Below are 22,312 nucleotides of genomic sequence, written 5' to 3' on the forward strand. Positions count from 1 at the left end.
GGTTCTCAGACTTGTGTGTCATCATCCCCAGTCACAATGTATTGTGACTGCGGATGATAGGAGCTGTATTCCAACATCTGAGGACCCAAGTCAGACAACCCCTGACATAGAGATTGTGTGTGTGTGTGTGTGTGTGTGTGTGTGTCTATATCTATATCTACACAAACACACATAACTTAAAATGTATAGGTAAAAGATAAGCGACTCATGAAAACTTCCACTGAAATTAATGGGACAAGTTTTTTTGTGCATGCAGAGTTCATGATTCCAGATTAGGAAAGCAGATGAACCAACCCCAAACCTCGAACCAACATTTTGCAGAAGAAAACCGGGATTCACTTGAGAGCAAACAATTCTGCTACCAAGGTTTACTGCCCCAGCCCCTCATCCACTCTGACCCACTGCTGAAGCTGGGATCCCACCTGCTGTATGCTGTGCACCACGGCGTGATGCCTCAGTGTTGTGCACCCCAAGACAGGCTGCTTCCACTCAGCCCCTTGGAGACTGACTTTCTAGGGGCTCTGGGGAGCAGCCTGGCCCTGAATCCTGAAGAATAACAATCCTGAAGAATTCAACTGGAGGATGGGGGTGGGGATTGAACAAAGCAACCCCAAGAGGTGAAAACAGGGACAGGGATTTACCAGGACAGATGCCAGAAAATAGAGAACGTCTGTGGTGAACAGGGACAGCTGAAGCCTAAAGACAAGTCTGCAGGGGTGGGGGGAGGAATCAGAATGGGTAGGCCCATAGCTAGAGGTGTGGTAGGGAAGGACCTAAGGAGGTGTTGGCTAAGACTCAAGGGACCAAAGGGGACATTCTGAGGCAGGGGAATAATTGCAAAACAGCCAGGAGATACAATACAGGTAGCCAAAAGTATATACAGATACTGAATTTTATAGCTTCTTAATGAGAAGAATGCTGCCTCTTTTCTTTTCTTTATTTCTCAACAAGGAAAAGAGATCAGAATCTACCCTCCCTGTTTTTGTAACCAGGAACCTCCCTGGTTTTGTAACAGGGAGGTGGCCGGGAATACCTCTGAGAGGTCCAGACCCCCTCGGGGTGAGTGAGGGCAATTTATCCAGCTGAAAGGGGGGCAGTTTATCCAGGGTTCTCCCTCTCCTCTCAGTCATCTGTGTTACTGAAGAAATAGAAACACAACAACCCCCACCCCCTGCGGTACTCTCTCTCTCTCTCTCTCTCTCACACACACACACACACACACACACATGCACACAAGAACACACCAAGGACTAAGGAGCCAAGAACTGAGAGCTGTGCAATTAAAAATGTCATCATGGTGACAAAGAGGAAAGATTTTTTAAAAAATCCTCAGGGTCATGTGTGTGTATAAGGAGCGAGAGAATTTCAAAAGACATAAACAAGCTGGAAAGCTCATCTGTTGCTGTATCATCCTCAGAACCAGAACTGAATAAGTATTTTGCTCTCAGCCCTTTGAAAGCAAAATGTGAATGAAAGATGCCTCTTTTTCAGGCGGGATGAAGGGTTAGAGCCTGGCTTGCAGTCAAGAGCACAGGAAGCCAAAGATGGAGTTGGGGGGAGGGAGGTGGCCACCTAGCCTCTGGTGGCATCTGGCAAATCTAATGCTGGTGGGGCAGCCCAAAGTAATGCAGCACCGGAATACAGGCCCCAAATGTTGTCTTGCCTCATCATGGCTCTGGCGAAGGGCTGTCATATAGAGAAGAGGACCGGGCTCCCGTACCATGAATACATGCACAGAAGAGGGAATTGAAGTGGGTGCAGCTTGTTTTCTGTCTGCATGACCAGCTGAACCTGTTGAAATGCGCTTTTTCTTCTGTGCATCCCTCCAAGGTATACGAGCCCTGTCCCCTTCTCCATATGACAGCCCTATCCTGGTGGGGCCCAGCTCTGTCTCAAAATGGACCCTTGCAGGTTTTCGAACAGAGGGCAGGGATGGTTGCCAGCTGCTTCCTCTTCTCTCCTCATGCTCTGGCAAGCTTTGCAAGGAGTGTGAGGCAGGGGCGTAGTCACCATTGGGTGACCGGGTTCAAAGAACCCCGGCTGCCACCCCTCAGGGGCCACACCTCGCAGCCCCAACATGCCCCCCCGTGTCTGACATCTGACATGGGGGGAGGGGCTGGTTTAGCTCCCAAGCGGGACCGTGAGGCCCCATGCAAGAGTTAAATTGCCATCGCAGCGTTAGCAACATGGCCAGGAGCAGATTTTCCATGCCTTAAAGGCAGAATGAGCTGATTCTGGCCGTGCATTTGCAACGTGGCCAGGGGAGGCTCTCCCTGCCTTTAAGGGAGAGAAGAGATGCTACTGGCTGAGCTGCGAACACAGCGCTGGCCTGAATCTAACTTCCGAATAGGGCCGCACAGCCCTGTTCGGGAGCCAGACCACACGCCCCGCGTCTTATGTCTGATGTGGGGGCGTGGCTAACCCCGTGCCTGACGCCAGACATAGGGGCGGGGCAAGCGAGGCCATGGTGGCAGCTGGACACGGGCCACGGCTGGTCTGGCCCCGCAACTGGTGTGAGGAGAGCTGCTGCTTGCAGTACTGGAAAAGGCCAAGATTGCTCCCCAAAAGCTGTTCCCATGGTAGCAGCAGGGGGTCTGCTGACACCCCAATAATCCACCACCTGAGGAGATTGCCTCACCTCGCCTCATGTAAGGGCTGCCCCGGATGTTGATGTGTCTTCACTCTACTGTTTTAAAGGCTCTGAATCCTGGGATATGGGCCATATCCTCGCCTTGAGGCAACTCCCCTTTCAACAGACAAGCTGCTTCCTAGAGCATGTACAATGTGACCAGAACATATTCCCAAATAAATATAATTGTCCTGACATTTGGCCAGTTTCCTTGCTACAGGTTGACAAAGAGAGAAGGGCAGGAGTCAAATTCTAGCCTTGCCTTGCAGCTGGACTTTAATTTCCCACAATTATTTCCGTGCCCATTGTATATCACTAAATAAACACACGCCGGTTGGTTACACTCATTCAGAAAAATAAAAAAAATACAGACAGGATGCCCTCCAGGATTCCAATGAGCAGAAAAGAGAACTGTGATTTTCTGGTGACTTCTCTGCACAAGCCATTATGCAGATGAAAAAGAGAGCAGATTACAGAATGCATAAGAGAAGGCCCACCTGCTGAAACCAGAGAGAAATGGAACATTCACAGGTAAGCTTACCTGGCCTCCATTCAGGACAATTAGGACAGGGGCATATTAAAGCAGGGGTTCTCAAACTTGAGCCCCAGATGTTGTTGGACTAGAGCTCCCATCTTCCCCAGCCATAATGGCATTGTGTCTGAGGATGATGGGAGTTGTAGTCCAACAACATCTGGGGAGACAAGTTTTGCGAACCCCTGGCTTAAAGCATTATTATGGATGGGAGATGGCCGTGCGGAGTTGATCCAAGCTCCATCTAGCCCAGCCTTCTGTTTCCACAGCTGCCAGTCAGAGCTCTCTGGATACTCAGAAGCAAGGCATCAAGGAAATGACTGCTTCCTTGCAGTTTCCCCCAGCGTCTGGCAGTTGAAAATATATTGCTTGTAATTAAATTTGTGGAATGTGTTGGTCCAAGATGTAGTGACGGCCATGGACAGAGATAGCTTTAAAAGGGGATTACATCAAATCCATGGAGGATCAGTTAATCAATATCTACTAATCGTAAATTATGGCTATACTAGTGTTTGTAAGCCCGTTGGATAACGGGCGCTAGTGGAGCTGTGCGCTCCGGACCCCCGCCGCCATTCCCCCTCCCGCCATCCACCGCCACCCGCGGCTCCGGCCGGGCCTGCCATCCACCGCTGCCTGCGGCTCCGGCTGGGTCTGCCACCCACCACCGCCCGCGGCTCCAGCCGGGCCCGCCACTTACCGCCGCCTGCGGCTCTCGCCGGGCCCACCGGTGCCCGGGCCCACTGCCGCATTGACCTTCCCCCACCGCCTCGTCTGGCGGCCATGTTGGGCGGCCAGAAGCGGCCGCCCCGAAGAAGCCGGGTATGCGGCGGCGCCTCCAGGCCTCGGCCATGGCTCCGCCGCGCAGCGTCTTCTGGCCGAGGCGTCGGCTTCGCCACCGCCTCGGCCAGTGTCCCCCGCCGCCGCTTACCCGGCTTCTTCGGGGCGGCCGCTTCTGGCCGCCCAACATGGCCGCCGGGTGCCGGCGTTCACGGCTGCCTTGCTCTGTTCTGGGCATGCGCTTCGCGCATGCCCAGAACAGGCCAGGCACGGACGGACACCAAGTGTTTTATTAGAGAGGATGGAACCTGCAGGTTCAGATGCCATCTGACTCTGAATACCAGTTGCTGAGGAACAGCAGCAGGAGAAGGCTATTGCCTTCAAGCCCTGCTTGTGGACTTCCTGCAGGCATCTGGTGGGATACTGTGGGAATCAGGATGCTGGATTATATGGACCTTTGGTCTGATCCAACAGAACTCTTACATTCTTACTGCTTGTGTACACAGAGGTTAGTACAGTGCCATGAACTCACCTACCTCTTAAGGCTGAGAACGGAAGATTCTGCACACTGCTGCCCCATGGGGCAGCTGACTGAACTGCACCCACCTTGCCAGAGCAAGGACGTTTTCCACACCCAGCTTTTAATTCACAACTCGTCCAGAATGGAGGTGTGCATTCATATATCAACCAAATTTACCCCAAAGTCCCTGTGAGCTATCTGGGAGCACTTCACACATAATTCAAGTTTTTCATTGCACATTAGGGTGTAGCCCAATTTATATCCGGGATTAAAAAATCCACTTTTTGCGTCAGTTTTGGGGGGCAATTTCAAACTCGCAGTAAAGTTGGAGGGGCAATTTCAAACTTGCAGTAAAGTCTCTCAGTAAACCCATGGTAAAGCCTACTGTCTGGGAAAGCTCATGGAGTTCTCAGGGCTGGACTGACACCACCCAGGTAGAGCTGCCATGCCCCCTGGAATTCTGGGTTTCACCCAGATTTTAAGCATCTCACCCAGATTTCTTAGCCCACCCAGATTCGCCCGGATTTTAGCTTTCATTTTAAAAAAGAAGAAGCTAAGCTCTAGCCCTTGTAGAAGTGGAGCTATGGAGCAAACCGTGCTGTCACTATTCTGCTTAACCATTGGACTTGGATTAAGAGAGGTAGCACAGACCCTGAGGAATGTTGCATTTGTTTTTTATCAGCAGGGGATCTCTATCAGGCAGTTGAGAGGATAGTTTGCTTTTTATGTAAATTACTGCCTGCCTAACAGGCTGTGTATTGTAATGTTTAAGGGCTTTCTTCATTTTACGTTCTTGCCTACTTAGAAGTAAGCACCCTTGGTTTCAATCAGATCTTCTCTCAAATAAGTGTGTACAGAATTGCAGCCTTAATTGTCATTGTTGTTGTTGTATTGCTGCTTTTAATATGTCAAGGAAAATGGTCAGGCAAAAATATCTTCCCCAACTATTGTTGGTAGATATCCAGAGCAAATACAAGTCAACTGGAAAGTGCAGCTGCTAATCTGCATATGCAAAATTATTTTCAAGCCAATTTACATGATATGCAAATTAGACATCTGGAATTGGAGAGCCAGAATATGGCAACCCTACGCCCAGAAGTCTATGAAGGCTCCCTGTCCTATCTCAGGCTTTGCCCCACTTTCAAGTTCTCCTTGGTCCAGACCTGGCTGACTAAGATTAACACCTCTTGTTTATTGCTCTATTGGGGGGTAAGCAAAGAAAGAAGCTTATTCATACACAGATGGTGGGCTTGCCCTCAAATCTGCCTTTTGGGGGTCTGAGTCATGGAATCAAAGAATTTTAGGGTTGGAGAAAGGTGACTTGGAGGCCTCCTAGCTGAGCCCCCAAGCAGTGCAGAAAACTGCTACAGCATTCTTAAGTGACAAATGGCCATCCAGCATCTGCTTCAAAGCCTCAGTGAAGGTTTGCCTCCCACTGCATAAGGCAGACTGTTCCAGTGTTGAACAGCTCTAGCCATCAGGAGATTCCTCCTAGTGTCTAGTTTAAATCTGCTTCCTTGTAATTCCAACCCATTAATTCTAGTCCTGCTCCCTCAGGAGCAACAGAGAACAAATTCATTCCTTCTTCTGTGTGACAGCCCTTCAGCTATCATGTCTCCCCCTAGTTTGCTTTTCTTTATGCTAAATGTACCCAACTCTTTCCACCATTTCTCATAGGACTTGGTTTCCAGCCCCTTCATTACCTTGGCTGCCCTCCTCTGAATCTATTTCCATTTAATCATGTTCTTCTTAAAATGCTCTGCCCAGCATTGGACACCATGTTCCAAGTGAGGTCTGACGAACACAGAATAGAGTGAACAATTACTACTCATTATCTCGACAATATATGGACAGGTTAAAACTTCAAGAAGCTCTGTTGACACTGAGCTCCACCCGACATCCCTCGGTAGCTTAAAGCTCTGGAGGTCACAATCAGTCTCAGCTTATCCTAACCTAGAACGAAGGAGGTTGACGCTCACACACTCCCCCACCCATCTTGGCACAAGCGTCAACTTCCTTTCTAGGTGAGGATAAATCAAAATTGTTGTGATATCTGAAATCGCCCATCTTACCTTATTCTTACTCAGTTGCTTCAGAGAACCTGAGATCTGAAACTCACTCCAGCCCTCAAGTTCAGATCTCGGGTTCTCTGAAGCAAGTAGGGTAGAATAAGCAAAGATTAGAAGGTTCAGACATCACAACCAATCTCAGCTTATCCTAATTTAGAAAGGAAGTAGTAACTCACGTGGGGATGAGAGCGGGAAGCATGCACTCCTGAGGCTGAGGGGTGTCCTGCAGAGCGCGTCATTAACAGAGGTTCTGGGCCATGTCTGAGCTCACCCACTTCTATTAATGCAGCCTACGACTGCATTTGCAATTTTTTTTGTTGCATCACAGTGCTGCCTCATGTTTAACTTGTGGTATACTTAGATAACTAGATCCTTTTCATGTATTGCTGCCAAGCCAGATTCTCCCCCATTCTATGCCTGTGCATTTTATTTTTCTTACCTAAATGCAGGATTTTACATTTGTGCTTGTTGAATTGTTGGTTTTTGGCCTGATGCTTATGGGTTTTGGCCTGATGTTTTATGGGTCAGGCCTGATGTTTTAGCCCATCCAGATAGTTACGAATCTTGATTCTGCCTTCTAGGGTGTTAGGTATCCTCCCAGTTTTTTGTTGGCTGCAGATTTGGTAAGCATCTCTTCTGTCCCCTCATCCAAGTATGGTACAAAAATGTTGAACAGCACAAGGCCCGGGGCAGAGGTTGATGTGGAGACGTTAAAGAACCTCAGTTGGGAACAGTTGTTCAACCAGCTGTGAATCCACCTAACAGTAGCATCATCTAACACACATTTTACCATCTGTAAATGTAAATGCTGTAGCTTAACATCTGGGATTCCTGTGGTGCCATGTTTTCCTGGAGGATTTGGCATGCTCAAATGAGGCATCTGGCAGTACCTGTTCACTAGGTATCCTTTTGCAGCTTGCCTGGCTTTCTACTTGCAGCACCCTGTGATCAGGATTATGCACACAGATCTGCGATGAGTGGGTGGATGAGCTGGTCTGCCTTTTGGGCAGCAGGCTGAACTAGAATTTAACACATATGTTCCTGGACCTTTGTTGTAAAAAGATCCGCAAAGTGTCTAACAATTTTTTAAAAAAAAAATTAAAAATCAAAACAGCAAAACTAATTTTAAAAAATGGAAATGAGTATTAAATGAATAAGAATGACTTCTTACACAACAGTGTAGCCGAATACCTTAAAAAAAATTAGCAGCAGAAGGCTAACAGAAGCTACAGATACTGATTTTCTTTGCAATCAGAAATAATCAGAGGCCACAAAAAATGCCCTCAGAAAAACAGCCCATCCTAGGAAGTGTTCTAAAGCTTTGGTGCCACTAATGAAAAGACCCTGTCCAGGGTCACCAGACACTGTACCTTGAACACGGGGGTAAGCCTGGTGCGGGGCATCTAAGGAAGATCTTAGAGGAGGGGATCTCATATGTTTTGAGATATGGGTCCCCATATGTTTTTGGACTACAACTCCATCATCCCCAGCAGCATTGGCCATTGTGGCTAGGGATAATAGGAGTTGTAGTCCAACAACATCTAGGAACCCAAGGCTGGGAACTCCTGATTTAGAGTAGGGATGTGCTGAAATGCGATGCAGAAGCCGAATCGTGGCACAATCCCTTTAAAATCGAGGGCTTTCCTAGCCCCTTTAATGTGGAGAGCAGATCCTTCCCTGCTCCTCCTCGCTCGCCACGATTGCTGTACTGGTGGCGCTCCCCCCAACTATCCACGTACACCGGCAGCGTTCTCCCGCAGCTGCTCCCGTGTGGTGTCGGCATGCAAGTGGCTTTTACATCTGCGTGGAGGACATTTGCGTGGTCACCATGGTTGCTGCTCACCAGAGGCCATGCAAATGGCCTCTGCATGCACGGAGGCCGTTTGCATGCCGACACTGCACGAGGGCAGATGGGGGAGAGCACCGCCAGCAGGCACAGATAGCTGGGGGGAGCGCCGCCAGTACGGCAATGGTGGCAAGCAAAAGAGGGGCAGGGATGGGCTAGGAAAGCTGTAGATTTTAAAGGGATTGTGCCACAATTCGGCTTCCAAATTGCATTTCGAGCACATCCCTAATATAGAGTATGGGTAGGTTTGTTAGAATTCTACAGCACTGACTCTTAGTACCACATTAACCTCTTCTGGCCACTAGAGGCATGAGGAGTTTTGTTAATAGGTCTCAAAAGGCAGCTAGAGTCTGTAAAGTTGTTGAAGGCTAATGCCTGTTAAGGCATGTTGTTCTATGTCTCTCTCATTATGTGATCTTTTCGTTTCTTAATACATCCTTATTTGTTTTTTGAACTCAACCGACTGTCTCCAAATAATCTCTTGGGCTGAACTTCTTTATCAACAGAGATTTTAATGTTTCTCCTCACACCTTTCTTTACAAACATAAGATTTATGTAAAATGTCTCACACCATCCTTACATAAATAAGAATGAAGCTCTTCTCACGATCAGTGAGAAGAGCTTCTTCCGGGTCTGCAGGGATTGCGGGCTTAGCCCCCTCTCCCCAAAGATGATCAGAAGGCAGCCCTGGGCAGCCGAATCGGCTGCCCACATGACTGCTGGCTCCATCACAGAACTAGTGGGGGCTGCGGGGATCGGGGGCTACGTGGCCCCCGGAAATTCCAGTATGCCCCGCGCAGCGCTCAGGGCAAGCAGACTCCCGGTCGGGGGTCTACTCATGTGTCGCTGCATGCCGCAGCGACACACAAGCAAAAAGATGAGGTTAACAGAGTGCTCACTCCGTTAACCTTGTCTAAGGGGAGGGGTACTTAGCGAGGTTTGCTGCCGGGAGCTGCACGGCTCCCATTTCTGCACATGATCGCCCGAAAGTGGGCTAGGCTCCCTTAGCCTGCTTTTGATCTTGAGAATAGCCTCAATGACTTCTTACCAAAGAATGTAGCTGAATACCTTTAAAAGTATTGTGTTAGAGGTGATGTCAGGTGGCAAGAAAGCTCTGCCTGTGATGAGGCATGTGAGGAGAAACACTAAAGTCCTCACACAACAGAGTATAGCCCAAGAGATAATCTGGAGACATTGGGTTGAGTTCAAGAAACAAATAAAGATTTATTAAGAAACTAAAACATCACATACTGAGAGAGACATAGAACAGCAGACCCGAACAGGTACAAGCCTTCAACAACTGAACCATTCTGACCGGCTCTTAACTGACCAAGAGAGACATATTAGCATAACTCCTCATGCCTCTAGCGGCCAGAAGAGGTTACTATGGTGCTAAGAGCGATGCTTTAGAACTCTAACATGTTCTACATGCGATTGCTGATTCACACATATGAATCATTGCTTGAGGGGTTGCACAGTCATCAAGGGATGACCATACATGCAGCATGGGAGAACTAACTCTGAATTCGCTCCTGTGCTTGACTCTATACCCCTCCTCACTCTCCTCATCCCTCTTTGTTTCTCCCTCCCCCTCTCATCTCCCTGTCCCTATGTCATGCTCCTTTCTACAATAAATTCCTTTTTGTTTTCTTTCTTTCTTTCTTTCTTTCTTTATGTGGTTTGGCTAATCTGAAGTAATTTGTTCCACAGGCACTTTGATACGGCCTGCATACCTTGCTTGTTTCTGGTTCTGCCGAACTGTGGTCTGGATCATGTGAATTCAGTTTCTATATATATAAAAGGCTTAGGTAGTCCGTGGCAAATGGTGCATGGCAAGCCCCACCCACACAGTGCTTTACCAATTGGAGGTAACAGAGCAGGAGCATCGTGGTGATTGGGCAGTGGGAATTCCATATGCAGAAAGGGAAGAGGAGCCTGTGCTGGTTAAGGTCAATTGGAATGCAGCTGTTACTGCAAGATCATAGTAACACCCTCCCAATCTGTTACATCCTCCCAAGATCTTCCGAAGATATTGGGAAGATCATAGAGGAGAGAAGAATCTATCTATCTACCTATCTATCTGTCTGTCTATCTATCTATCTAATACACTAAGGTCGTATGTGGCAAGCCCCACCCACACATTGCTTTACCAATTGGAGGTAACAGAACAGAAGCACAGTGATGATTGGGCAGTGGGATCCCATATGCAGATAGCGAAGAGGAGCGGATAGGGGGTGAGTGAGTGAGCGGGTAGATTTTTTTCTAATTTATTCTGCCTGTAAAAAAGTAAACTATTGATTACAGGTTTATCGAACGCTTCCACCAAGGAGCTCAGAGTAGTACACATCCCCCCCCGCCCCTAATTCTTACAACAACCCTGGGAGGCAAAAGAGGTTGAGATAAAGAAATTGGCCCAGAGTCACCCAGTAAACTTTGTGGCTGAGTGGACATTTGAACCTGGGTTCAACCCTCACCTCCTTTGGCAACCTTCTGAGAAAACACAATGAGAACTGTGTTGTTTTTTTTGTTAAAGAAAACTTTTAGAGCTCATCATAGCAATCCTAAGTACTCCGCACATGCTCAGAAGTATTCGCATCATTATTAACACTTAGGAACATAGGAAGCTGCTTTACACAGAGTCAGACCATTGGTCCATCTAGCTCAACACTGTCTATACAGACTGGCAGCGGCTTCTTCAAGGTTGCAGGCAGGACTCTCTCTCAGCCCTATCTTGGAGATGCTGCCAGGGAGGGAACTTGGAACCTTCTGCATGCAAACATGCAGATGCTCTTCTCAGATGCAAGCCCTGCCCAACCTCTAAAAATTGCTCCAGTATGGGAGACATAATTAGACATCAACATACACTTGGAAACCTATCTTTGTAGTCTTAGGGACTAGAAACTTGTTTTTAAAGGGAGTAGCAAGACTAAACGCAGAGATTCTCAGGCTGCTGAATTGTGAACTTGGCTGGCACTTGTAACAAGTCATAGAATACTACAGCCCTGCCTCTCCAGCCGTACATAACTGTGTAAACTAAGGAGCCGTGAAGGTATCTGTCTCTTCCTACGCCTCCTCTCTGCCACCTGTTGATGCCCTCCGCCATCTGTCACCAGTGAAAACACTGATGCCTGTGCATCCCCAGCTGTGTTATGCTTTGCATTTCGTGACATACAGAGGCTGAGCTCCTCTGCTCCCACCCACAGTGCCTTGCTGCAGGGCATTAAACTGGCTGTGAGTTATGAGCCACACACACACAGTCTGTGCCAAACGCATGTCCTTGGCTACCCTCTGGAGGAAAAGAAGCCAGCCAGAGACGGGGGGAAAGCCCCATCACTTTTGACTCAAGACCAGAGCAGAGTCCTCAGCCTTTTCAGACTTGGGAGGGACCCATCAGCTTCACACTCAGACCTGGAACACGGGAGGCCCCCAGTGCTTGTTTGGAAGTCCAGGGCTTGCTTGCTGACTTACAACACTTGGAAGTAAGTCCCACTTACTGGCCAGCATTCGGACTAATGTTGTGCTTCTCCCAGCCATGAGCAAAGTTGTGCTAGTGCAAGAAGGCGGCATAGCTGTGTGAAGTTCAGAGGCGTAACTATAGGGGGGGGGCGGGGGGGCACGTGCCCCGGGCGCCATCTTTTCTGGTCACGTGGGGGGGCGCCGCCATGACCAATTTTTTTAAAAAAAATTAAAAAATTTTTTGTTAATACAAATGTTTCCTGCTCAGTGCAGCAGCGCTGCAGCAGTCAAGGGAGCGCGTTGGTGCCCCCTTCCCCATGAGCGGTCCCTTCCGCGCCGCCTGCGGCCCCCCCCATTGCTTTGCTGGCGCCTGGCGGCCAGTCAGTGGCCTGGCTTGGCGGCAGCAGCGGGCACTTGTGAGGAAAAACCTAAGTATAATGTAGTATGTTGGGGGGGCGCGGGGGGGCGGGGTGCCATTTCAGTGCTTGCCCCGGGCGCCATTTTCCCTAGTTACGCCTCTGGTGAAGTTACAGGGTTTTTTGAAATGGTGCTCTTGTGCAAAAATTGCCTGCAAAATGTATGTGTTTTGCAGGTAATTCCATCACCGTTTTTAGAACGTGAGTTACATCTTGGCTTTTTACACAGGCTATGATTGTCTCTACTGCTGCTTCTTTGTATGGTTATTTTATGCTTGCATTTTAAATCTTTAGTCAGATTCATGTTTTTATTTTTTTAGCTTAATATTTTAATTGTGCATTTTTATTGTCTTGTTTTAATTTTTCTGTGAACCGCCTTGGGATTGTTTTAATGGAAGGCGGTATATAAATTTAACAGTAAGTAAGTAAGAAAGTAAGCAAGCAAGTGTGCAACATGTTTGCACTAGTACACTAGTCCAGAACACCAGCTCCAGACTTAGCACAAGTAGCTAGTGCAAAGTCCTTGCACAAGTGCAGCTTTTGGTCAGGATGTCAGCCACTGTGTTTAGTTGGTATTACTTACTCCCAGGGAAGCAACCACAGAGTGGCCCCTTTAGTATGCCTGGCCTACCTTGTTGAAAGCATGTGTTATGGCTTTTCTCTTTTTCTCCTACACTTGCTTTCTATATGTGTGAGTGTCTTTCTACACTTCAAAAATTCCCTGCCAAGGTCCAAAATGGTGGCAATGCTGCTGTTGTGACCCACTTGAGAGTCCCTATACACTAGCTGGACACCAATGTTCTACATAAGGAAGTGTCTGTATCTTTTCTCCCTTGGAGAAGTTAGCAACGTCATGGGGAGTAATTTTGAGAAGAAGAGTATAGAAAAGGGTTAAACAGCTCGCAGCCCCACCTGAAGTCAGTTGTGGCTACATTTTAGTTTGAGAGCTAATTAGGGTTGCCACATTCTGGCTTTCCAAATCCAGGAGCCTAATTTGCATACTATGTAAATTGGCTTGCAAATAATTTGCATTTGCAAATTAGCAATTGGACTTTCCAGTTGACTTGTATTTGTTCTAGATATCTACCAACAATAGTTGCGGGAGATATCATTGCCTGACCATTTTCCTTGACATATTAACAGAAGCAACAAAACAAAATTAAAATGCACGGCTTTTTAATTAAGGCTGCAATTCTATATTTGAAAGAAGATCTGATTGAAACCAACAGTGCTTACTTCTAAGCAGGCATGCATTGAATGTAAAGCCAAGAAAGTCCTTAAACATTACAGTACACAGCCTGGTAGGCAGGCAGTGATTTGCATCGAAAGCAAGCTATCCTCTCAACTGCCTGATAGAGATCCCCTGCTGATAACAACCAAGGCAACATTCCTCAGGGGATTACTGTATTTGCGAAAGTGAAACCCTCCTAGCGAGCCTCCTGTGCTCTTTATTTCTTAATCCAAGTCCAGCAGTTGAGCAGAATAGTGACTGCACATTTTGCTAAATAACTCCGCTTCTACAATGGCTAGAGCTTAGCTTAAAAAAAAGAAAAAGAAAGCTGAATTTCGGGTGAATCCAGATAGGCTAAGCAATCCGAATGAGATGCTTAAAATCCAGGTGATACCTGGAATTCCTGGGGGCATGGCAACGCTAGAGCTACTGTAGTATAGTGGTTTGGGTGTTGTCCATAGATCCAGGCAGAACTGGGTTCAAATCTCCACTCCACCACAAAGCTGACGTTAGGCCATTCTCTCAGCCTAGCCTACATCACAGAGTTGTGAGGATAAAATGTGATAAAAAGAGAATCATGTAATTTTTCCAATCTGTTTGATGGAATAACACTATCAATAATGAAGAAATACATGGCTTAAAAACCACAGAACTAAAAAATTATATCCTAGCACAGAGCCTTGAGAGATACCAGCACAAAATGGCAGCTGGGGCGACAGAGCCAGGAATAAAGGGAGGGAGAAGCAGACCCAACACACTTACTACCCGCAAGCTCCTGAGCTATCTGATGCCCAACCCTACTCCAGCAGGTGCTGTCAATCATGTTTTTGGGTTGTGGCACCCCGTATTTGGAAGCCCTCACCCAAGAAATGCTCGCCCAGCAACCAAGGTGATATCAGTCTGGCACTATAGACTGGATTTGATTTATTTATTTGAAAAATGTATGTACTCTTTTTCAGCAATAACAATACTGAGTGGTTTACATGTTTTAAAGACACGCACGCACACACAGAGAGAAAACAACATTATGAGTAGGCGGGTTGGAGGCAACGTGCACTCTCCCACCGGGTCACAGTGGAGACCACAAGCTGGAGGTGGCATGTGCTTCTGCTGGACCACCCACCCCCCAGCCACTGCTTATTCTCCCCCCTGCCCGCCCGCCATTTTCTCTCTCTGGCCGGCTGCCTGGCCAGCCACTGCCACTGCCCGCCGCTTCCTCTCCCCACCCCCACCCACCCAATCATCTTTTTTTCCGGCCACCGTTTTCTCCCCCCCACCCGGGCTGCTGCTTTTTCTCCCCCCCGCCGCCGCCACTGCTTTCTCTCCCCCCACCCTGCCCTGCCACTTTCTCTTCCCCTCTGCCTGCCTGCCTGTCCACCTGCCCATTTGCCTTTTCTTTCCCGATGCAGCTGTCGCTTTCCTCTCCCCCTCCCGGCAGCTCACTCGCGAACTCTCATGAGAGCTTTCACACACGGGATTAGCCACAAGTATGCCTTAGAGAATTATATATATAGATAACCAGCACCTTGTATTTTCCCCAGAAACATATTTAGGCAGGCATTTAGGGATGCTATGCCTTTTCTTGACACCAAAATCATGTCAGAGCCATCAAGAAAAGGCATAACATCCCTAAATGCCTGCCTGGTGGCAGTGATGGGCACCAAATCGCCTGATGATTTCTCCCAGTGGTTTCATGTAAATGTTAAAGAGCAGTATAAAGCTCTGGGAGACATCATATAAAAATGCACTTTTATGTTTTTGAACTTTTGTAGCCCACATCACTTATTTAGCTTCATCCCCTTCCACACTTACTAATGCTTCTTTTAGTTTTTTTAAAGAAATAGATATGAAATAACCTAACCATAAAGGACCTCTGAACATGTGCAGAGTGCCTTACCCTTGTCAATGAAAAAATGTAGCCCATCACGGCAGGCTGAGAATTAAGGAGCATGGCTTCGTTTCATGGCAGATGGCAGGGGTTCCACACACACTTGGCCCCTGGTACCTCTTTTACGGCTGTGCTTCCCTGTGTGGAAAAGACATTCTATATATGCTTGGAAGCATTCCCTCCTTTAATAACACTTTGCATCTTGGTGTTGAAAAGAAGCTCCAGGTAGCTCAACTCTAAAATACTTTTGCAACCTTTCGAGGTCTTTATTCAATAACATTTTTTTTAAAAAAACCACTGTGTTAAAGTGCAGAGTTAGAGCACACACTTAGAAGACTTATGAATATCAAAAAGGAAAACCGTGGGAAACGAGGCCATCCCTGACCTCCTCAATCAGCACGAGGCTCCAGTGATCTCTCAGTCCTCCAAAGGAATCTGACTTGACAAAGACTAACATTTCTGGCAGAGATTTATCAGGTCTTTGAAGTTTACGCATAGATCCTTTGCCTTCTGCCATCCTCCACTGATTAAGGATGAGCTCAGTGTGCCAGCAGCAGCATTGCTGTGACTCTTAGTTCCATAGCATCATCCCCAAGGGTCCTTCTCTGTCCCCTCAGCATCCACATGAGAGGAGAATGATCAGCCTCAGTGCTACAGACTTCCTCTTGGACTTTCATGTGGCCAGTATGGTGTACTATTACAGGGGGTTCCCTTCACAACTTGGGTCCCCAGATGTTGCTGGACTACAACTCCCATAACCCCTGGGCACTGTGGTGGGAGGAGATGTTCCCAGCAACATCTGGGAGCCCTAGGCTGGGAGCCCCCTGCTCTAAGATCTTCCACAGAGGCCCTATACCAGGCTAACCACACTTTCCAGGGTCCAGTGGGATGATGGGAGTGGAGTTCCCAATAACATCTAGAGAGCCAAGACTGGGATCCTTGTACTATAGCAGGGCTGAACAGAGCGGAAACTCACAGATGACATTTTTGTGCCTGTAAATTTTCCACTCTGTGCTTGGTAGATTCAGGGGAACAATGTGGATTGGCACAAGGGATGAAAAAGACTCCTCTCCCCTACTACATGCTATACTCCAATTGAAATCAGAACTAGGCCCATCCTCCCCATCATGATTGCTTTATAAGAAAGGAAACATATCCAGAGTTCCAATCACAGAATTCCCGCATAGTACTGAGTTTGGTGCTGTGACCCTCGCCCGAAGTGACACAAACAGAACGCTCATTGGAGAAAAACAGCAATCTTTCCTGACCTTTCCCAGTCAGACTGGGAATGCAGATGCTGGCCGCATTCACACTTAACATGGAACTGGATTTTCACAGGGCAGAAGTTTTCTTCTTACCCTTATGTGTGAATGTGTGCAACTCCAGTTCTACATGGCAACTGACCCACGGTTCTGTTTTTTAAACACCAATCTGAACCCTTGGGTTGTAGAGAGTTTCTTCGCCACAGCCCACGGCTTGACGCAGTCTGCGTTGCATCTGAATTCAGAACTGCAGACTGTGTCATGACCAACCCTGCAACTTTATACCTCCCCTCATTCTAATCTCCCATGCCCCCAAGCCCATGCCCCCCAAATGCTCCTCTTGCAGAGGCGCATTTTAGGGGCATGGGCTTGTAGGGCTTGGCTCCTTCATGCACCTAATGATGCAATTAGGCATCCATTTGTTGTGATTAATTTAGGATTGGTCATCCCGCCAATCCTAAATTAATCACAACAAAAGAATCGAAACCAAACCAAACCTGTACATATCCTCTCTCAATTGATCTGTGGTTTTTGGATTGGTTTAGGATTGGACATGTTGGGAGGAGGTTGTGTATGACCACAGAAGACAGTCAAGACTAACTATGTTCCAGGTGTGTCTGCTCTTAGACAGTGCATGAAGTTAGAGGACATATATTCTATTTGACTTGGAGGCTACATGATGCTCTAAAACTGATCACACACTTTAAAATGAGGGAGGGGGGCTCAAAAGAAAGGGACGTAGAATGCTAATTAAAAAGGCCTGCATCCAGACGAAGCACTTGTGCAATGAACAAAGTTGTGCTGGTGGAAGAAGATTGTGTAACTGTGCTATATCACAAGAATTTCAGGACTGCGTTCTTGTGCCAAGGTTTACTGCAAAGTATATGAGGCATGATGCAGGTTGTGCTAGCAGGTGCCTCACTAGTTTGGAACGCAAGCTCCAGAATTAGTGCACCTAAGTAGTGGAATAGCTATTGGGATCATGCGACGCTGTGGCTGCAACTTCTTGGCTGGTTATCAGTAGGCTTCTGAGCACCTTTTATAGTGTTGGTTTAGACCTGTAAAGCCCTAAATGGCTTGGAATCAGGAGATCCAAAGGATCATGGGCAGTTGCCCCAGGGGGCAGATTATTGCGGTGGCAGCAGAAGAGCAAGATGCCCCCTGCTACTGCCATTGGAAGTCACCTTAAGTGGTGCAGTGGAGAAATGCTTGACTAACAAGCAGAAGGTTGCCGGTTTGAATCCCTGCTGGTACTATATCGGGCAGCAGCGATATAGGAAGATGCTGAAAGGCATCATCTCATACTGCACGGGAGGAGGCAATGGCAAACCCCTCCTCTGTTCTACCAAAGACAACCACTTGGCTCTGTGGGCGCCAGGAGTCAAAATCAACTTGACAGCAGACTTTACCTTTTACTGCAGTTGGAGCAGCTCTTTGGGGCCATTCCAACCTTTGCAAACCTTTGCATGGCCCACTTCTCCTCACCCTCCTTCCAAAGCTTACAAGAAATATGAGCAAGGGCAACCAAGATAATCAGGGGCCTTGAGCACCTTCCTTATGAGGCAAGGCTACAACATCTGGAGCGTTTTCGTTTGGAAAAGAGGCAGCTATGGGGAGACATGATAGAGGTATATAAAAGCATGCATGGAGTAGAGAGAGTGGACAGAGATAATTTTTTTCCCCTCTCCCACAACACTAGAACCGGGGGTCATCCCATGAAACTGGAGGCTGAGAAATTTAGGACCAAGAAAAGGAAGCTTTTCTTTTTTTACACAGCACATAATTAATATATGGAACTCTCTGCCACGGGATATGGTGATGGCCACTAGCTTGGATGGCTTTAAAAGGGGCTTAGACAAATTCACAGAGGACTGGTCTAAGAATGGGTGACTCTGGGCCAGTCTCTTCTCTCTCAGCCTAACCTACTTCACAGGGTTGTTGTGAAAGAGAAACTCAAGTATGTAGTACACAGCTCTGGGCTCCTTGGAGGAAAAGCGGGATATAAATGTAAAAAAATTAAAATAAATAAATAAATAAAATAATCTGGTGGCTCTAGGCCACTTCCAGCTTCAGAGGCAAGAAGCTTCTAAATACCAGTTGCAGGGCAGCAACAGCAGGAGAGAGGAAAACTGGTATGCCCAGTCAGTTCAAGTCTGTACTGGACTCGAACTGGACCAGGCATGTTTGTTTTTGTGCACATCTGAACACCCCTGAACAACCCCTGGTTTGGTTCGAGTTCGGGGGGTTTACTTAAAAAAAAATGTTTTTTTAACTAAACCTCACCGCCTCCAGGGGCCTCCAAGGGCCTCCGGAGGGGTCTTCAGAGGTCCCCCCTCCCCACACCAGTCTCCCTGGTGTCATTTACAGCCCAGTTCGGGTGATTTTCTGCCCGTTCCGGGCCTTTGTGCAGTAGCGGAGGCCATTTGGGGGGCTGCCACGCATGCGCAATGGGCCTCTGCGTGACCAGGTCATGAACTGGGGCATGTTTGGTGTTGAGCCAGTTGGAATTCGAATCTATTTGCACACCCCTAGAGAGGGGATGTCCTCACCTCTTGCCTGTGGGCTTCTCAGAGGCATCTGGTGGGCTACTGTGGGGAACAGGGAGGCTGGACTAGATAGGCCTTGACCTGATCCAGCAGGGCTAGTCTTGTCTGTTTGTTTGTTTGTTTGTTTGTTTAAGGCTGCTAGCAACCTTCCCTCCTCCCTGTCCCCCATGCATGTGTTGGTTTTGAAAGCGGGCTGGGTATACCCAGCAAGGCTATGGGGCAAAGCAGCATTTTATGCCTTGCCTCGTGTGCCATAGTACCTTCTTCCACCTTCCTCCATATGAACCTGCATTTAAGATCAGCAGGGGAGGCTCCTGTGTGTCCCATCAATATCAGATGCTCATTTAGCTGAGACGTAGGAGAAAGCCTTCTCTGCCATCACACCCAGTCTCTGGGCCTCCTTCCCTAGAAAGGTACCCCTAGCCCCGTTCTTGCTAGCTTTCCGCCTGGCAGTGAAAACAACTTTATTAAGCTTCTAATCTCTAGGTGCTGTTGTGTTTTCATCATGCTGTAGTGCAGCCTTTCAGGTGCTGTTTTTTGTTTTTAGGTACTTTAATATTTTATTGTCATAAGCTGTCTTGGGCATCATAATCCAAATAAATTAAAAAATAACCCTCTTTACTGCAGCACCAACAACAACTCAAACATGTAGGAATCCCAGGTGCCAGCACTCTGTCTTTGAAGGGAGTTAAAGATATTATTTTGCAGCCTTTATTGCTTAAGAGTTTTCATTGTCTAAGAAAAAAACCATCTGCAGAGACCTTTGTTTTTTCCAACATCTACCAATATTCTTTTGCCTCTAAGGTAACCCGCCTGTTTATAAGTGTCCCTCATCTGAGATCAATATTCTGTTGCTGAGATGAACAAAGAGAAGAAAAAGTGAGAAAAAGTTATACAAACACACACAAAAGTTACGCAAGCACACACACTTTATGACAAGGCTCCGTAACATAAAGCAGAAGACAATTTATGGAGCATAGTTTTACCAATGACTATTGATCATGATCACTGTTCTGTCTAAGGTGTGTGCACGTGTGCGCACTCACAAGTTTTTGGATGTCCGCTTAGTTCATTTTAGATCCCGCCCAGGTTGAATCTGGGAGGCCCCATTCTGAATACAGGTGCGCACACACTGCCTGACACTGAACAAAACTCATTCCTCACAGAGATGAAAAAAATTAGAGGGACCACTGGTCATGATGGCCATATGAAACCTCCAGGCTCAGAAGCAGTCTACCACTGAATACCATCTGCTGGGAAGCAAAAGCAAGGTAGGGCTTCGTGTCCTGCTTGTGGGCTTTGCTTCATGGATGCAAACAATGGTATGGGTAGTTACTATTCATCTGTGCCATAAATTACCTTGGCATGGGTTCACAAAATCATGCTGATGTTGGTAACCCACATTAAACTTATTCAGATGATTGTGTGGAAAAGGCCTAGTCCAGGGCTGTACAACTTTGAACCTCCAACTGTATTTGGACTACAACTCCTATCATCCCTGGCTACTAGCCACTGTGGCTGGAAATGATGGTGATTGTAGTCCAATTACAACTGGAGGTTCAAAGTTGTGCAGTCCTGGACTAGATCGACTTTTAATTGATCTAGTAGAGATATTTTTGGATCTGTGAATTTGTCTCCTCCTGTAGGAGTTTACCACTGATTTATTGCTGAAAGTAGCTCTCAACGAGCTTGTATTGCTGTCGAGTTCATTCATTTGATCAATGGTAGCTTGGCATTACATTACTGCTGGTAGATCCAGCAATAACAGTTTGCTATTGTTCCCCTGAAGGTAACTGAGCGCGACCATGTAGATAACTGTGGAGGAGAGTATAACTCCCTCACACCTCCAGGGCAGAAAAAGTTGGTTAGTGAGATATGATCTCTCACAGAGATTGGGGAGTGTAATCTTTTGTGGAGTGTAATGGAAGATGCTTTTCAAAGCAATTTCCATACTCGATACAAGAAATTGTGTGATAGCCATGGCCTTGAATTGTCCCTTTATAATCAGGGTCTGCCCTGGTTTGCATTTGGATGGGTGACTACATATATATGTAGTTGGCATATTCCCCCCCAAGTCCTACTATGCTGCCTCATCATGGCAGGGGGGTGTTACTGGGAGGGATGAGCGAGGTCATCCAAAGCATGAAGGTCATCCCAGCTGCCCAGCTAAAGCAAGCAGGCACCAAATTGGGCAGCAGCAATACAGGAAGGTGCTGGAGGTGGACAATCACTTTAGCGACAATGACAAAGGCATCATTTCATACTGCGCAGGAAAAGGCAATGGTAAACCACTCCTGTATTTTACCAAGAAAACCACATGGATAGACAAAATGGAATGATTGTGGATGTAGTACTGGATGATCTCAGGTCAGATCTCAGGATGTACAGGTGAAACTCGGAAAATTAGAATATCGTGCAAAAGTCCATTAATTTCAGTAATGCAAATTAAAAGGTGAAACTGATATATGAGACAGACGCATTACATGCAAAGCGAGATAAGTCAAGCCTTAATTTGTTATAATTGTGATGATCATGGCGTACAGCTCATGAAAACCCCAAATCCACAATCTCAGAAAATTAGAATATTACATGGAACCAAGAAGACAAGGATTGTAGAATAGAACAATATCGGACCTCTGAAAAGTATACAGTGTACTGTGCTTGATTGGCCAGCAAACTCGCCTGACCTGACCCCATAGAGAATCTATGGGGCATTGCCAAGAGAAGGATGAGAGACATGAGACCAAACACTGCAGAATTGCTGAAGGCCGCTAATGAAGCATCCTGGTCTTCCATAACACCTCATCAGTGCCACAGGCTGATAGCATCCATGCCACGCCGCACTGAGGCAGTAATTGCTGCAAAAGGGGCCCAAAGCAAGTACTGAATACATATGCATGCTTATACTTTTCAGAGGTCCGATATTGTTCTATTCTACAATCCTTGTCTTCTTGGTTCCATGTAATATTCTAATTTTCTGGGATTGTGGATTTGGGGTTTTCATGAGCTGTATGCCATGATCATCACAATTATAACAAATTAAGGCTTGACTTATCTCGCTTTGCATGTAATGCGTCTGTCTCATATATCAGTTTCACCTTTTAATTTGCATTACTGAAATTAATGGACTTTTGCACGAT

The 22,312-nt window shown here is 47.0% G+C and overlaps 1 protein-coding gene across 8 annotated transcripts in view; it reads right to left on the reverse strand.

The window, feature by feature from the left end:
• LOC128331669 (zymogen granule membrane protein 16-like) overlaps positions 1-22,312 on the reverse strand; it is a 93,252-nt gene that overhangs the window by 32,199 nt on the left and 38,741 nt on the right. The window lies entirely within an intron of this gene.

This window comes from Hemicordylus capensis, chromosome 6 (assembly GCF_027244095.1).
Source record: "Hemicordylus capensis ecotype Gifberg chromosome 6, rHemCap1.1.pri, whole genome shotgun sequence".
NCBI lineage: Eukaryota > Metazoa > Chordata > Lepidosauria > Squamata > Cordylidae > Hemicordylus > Hemicordylus capensis.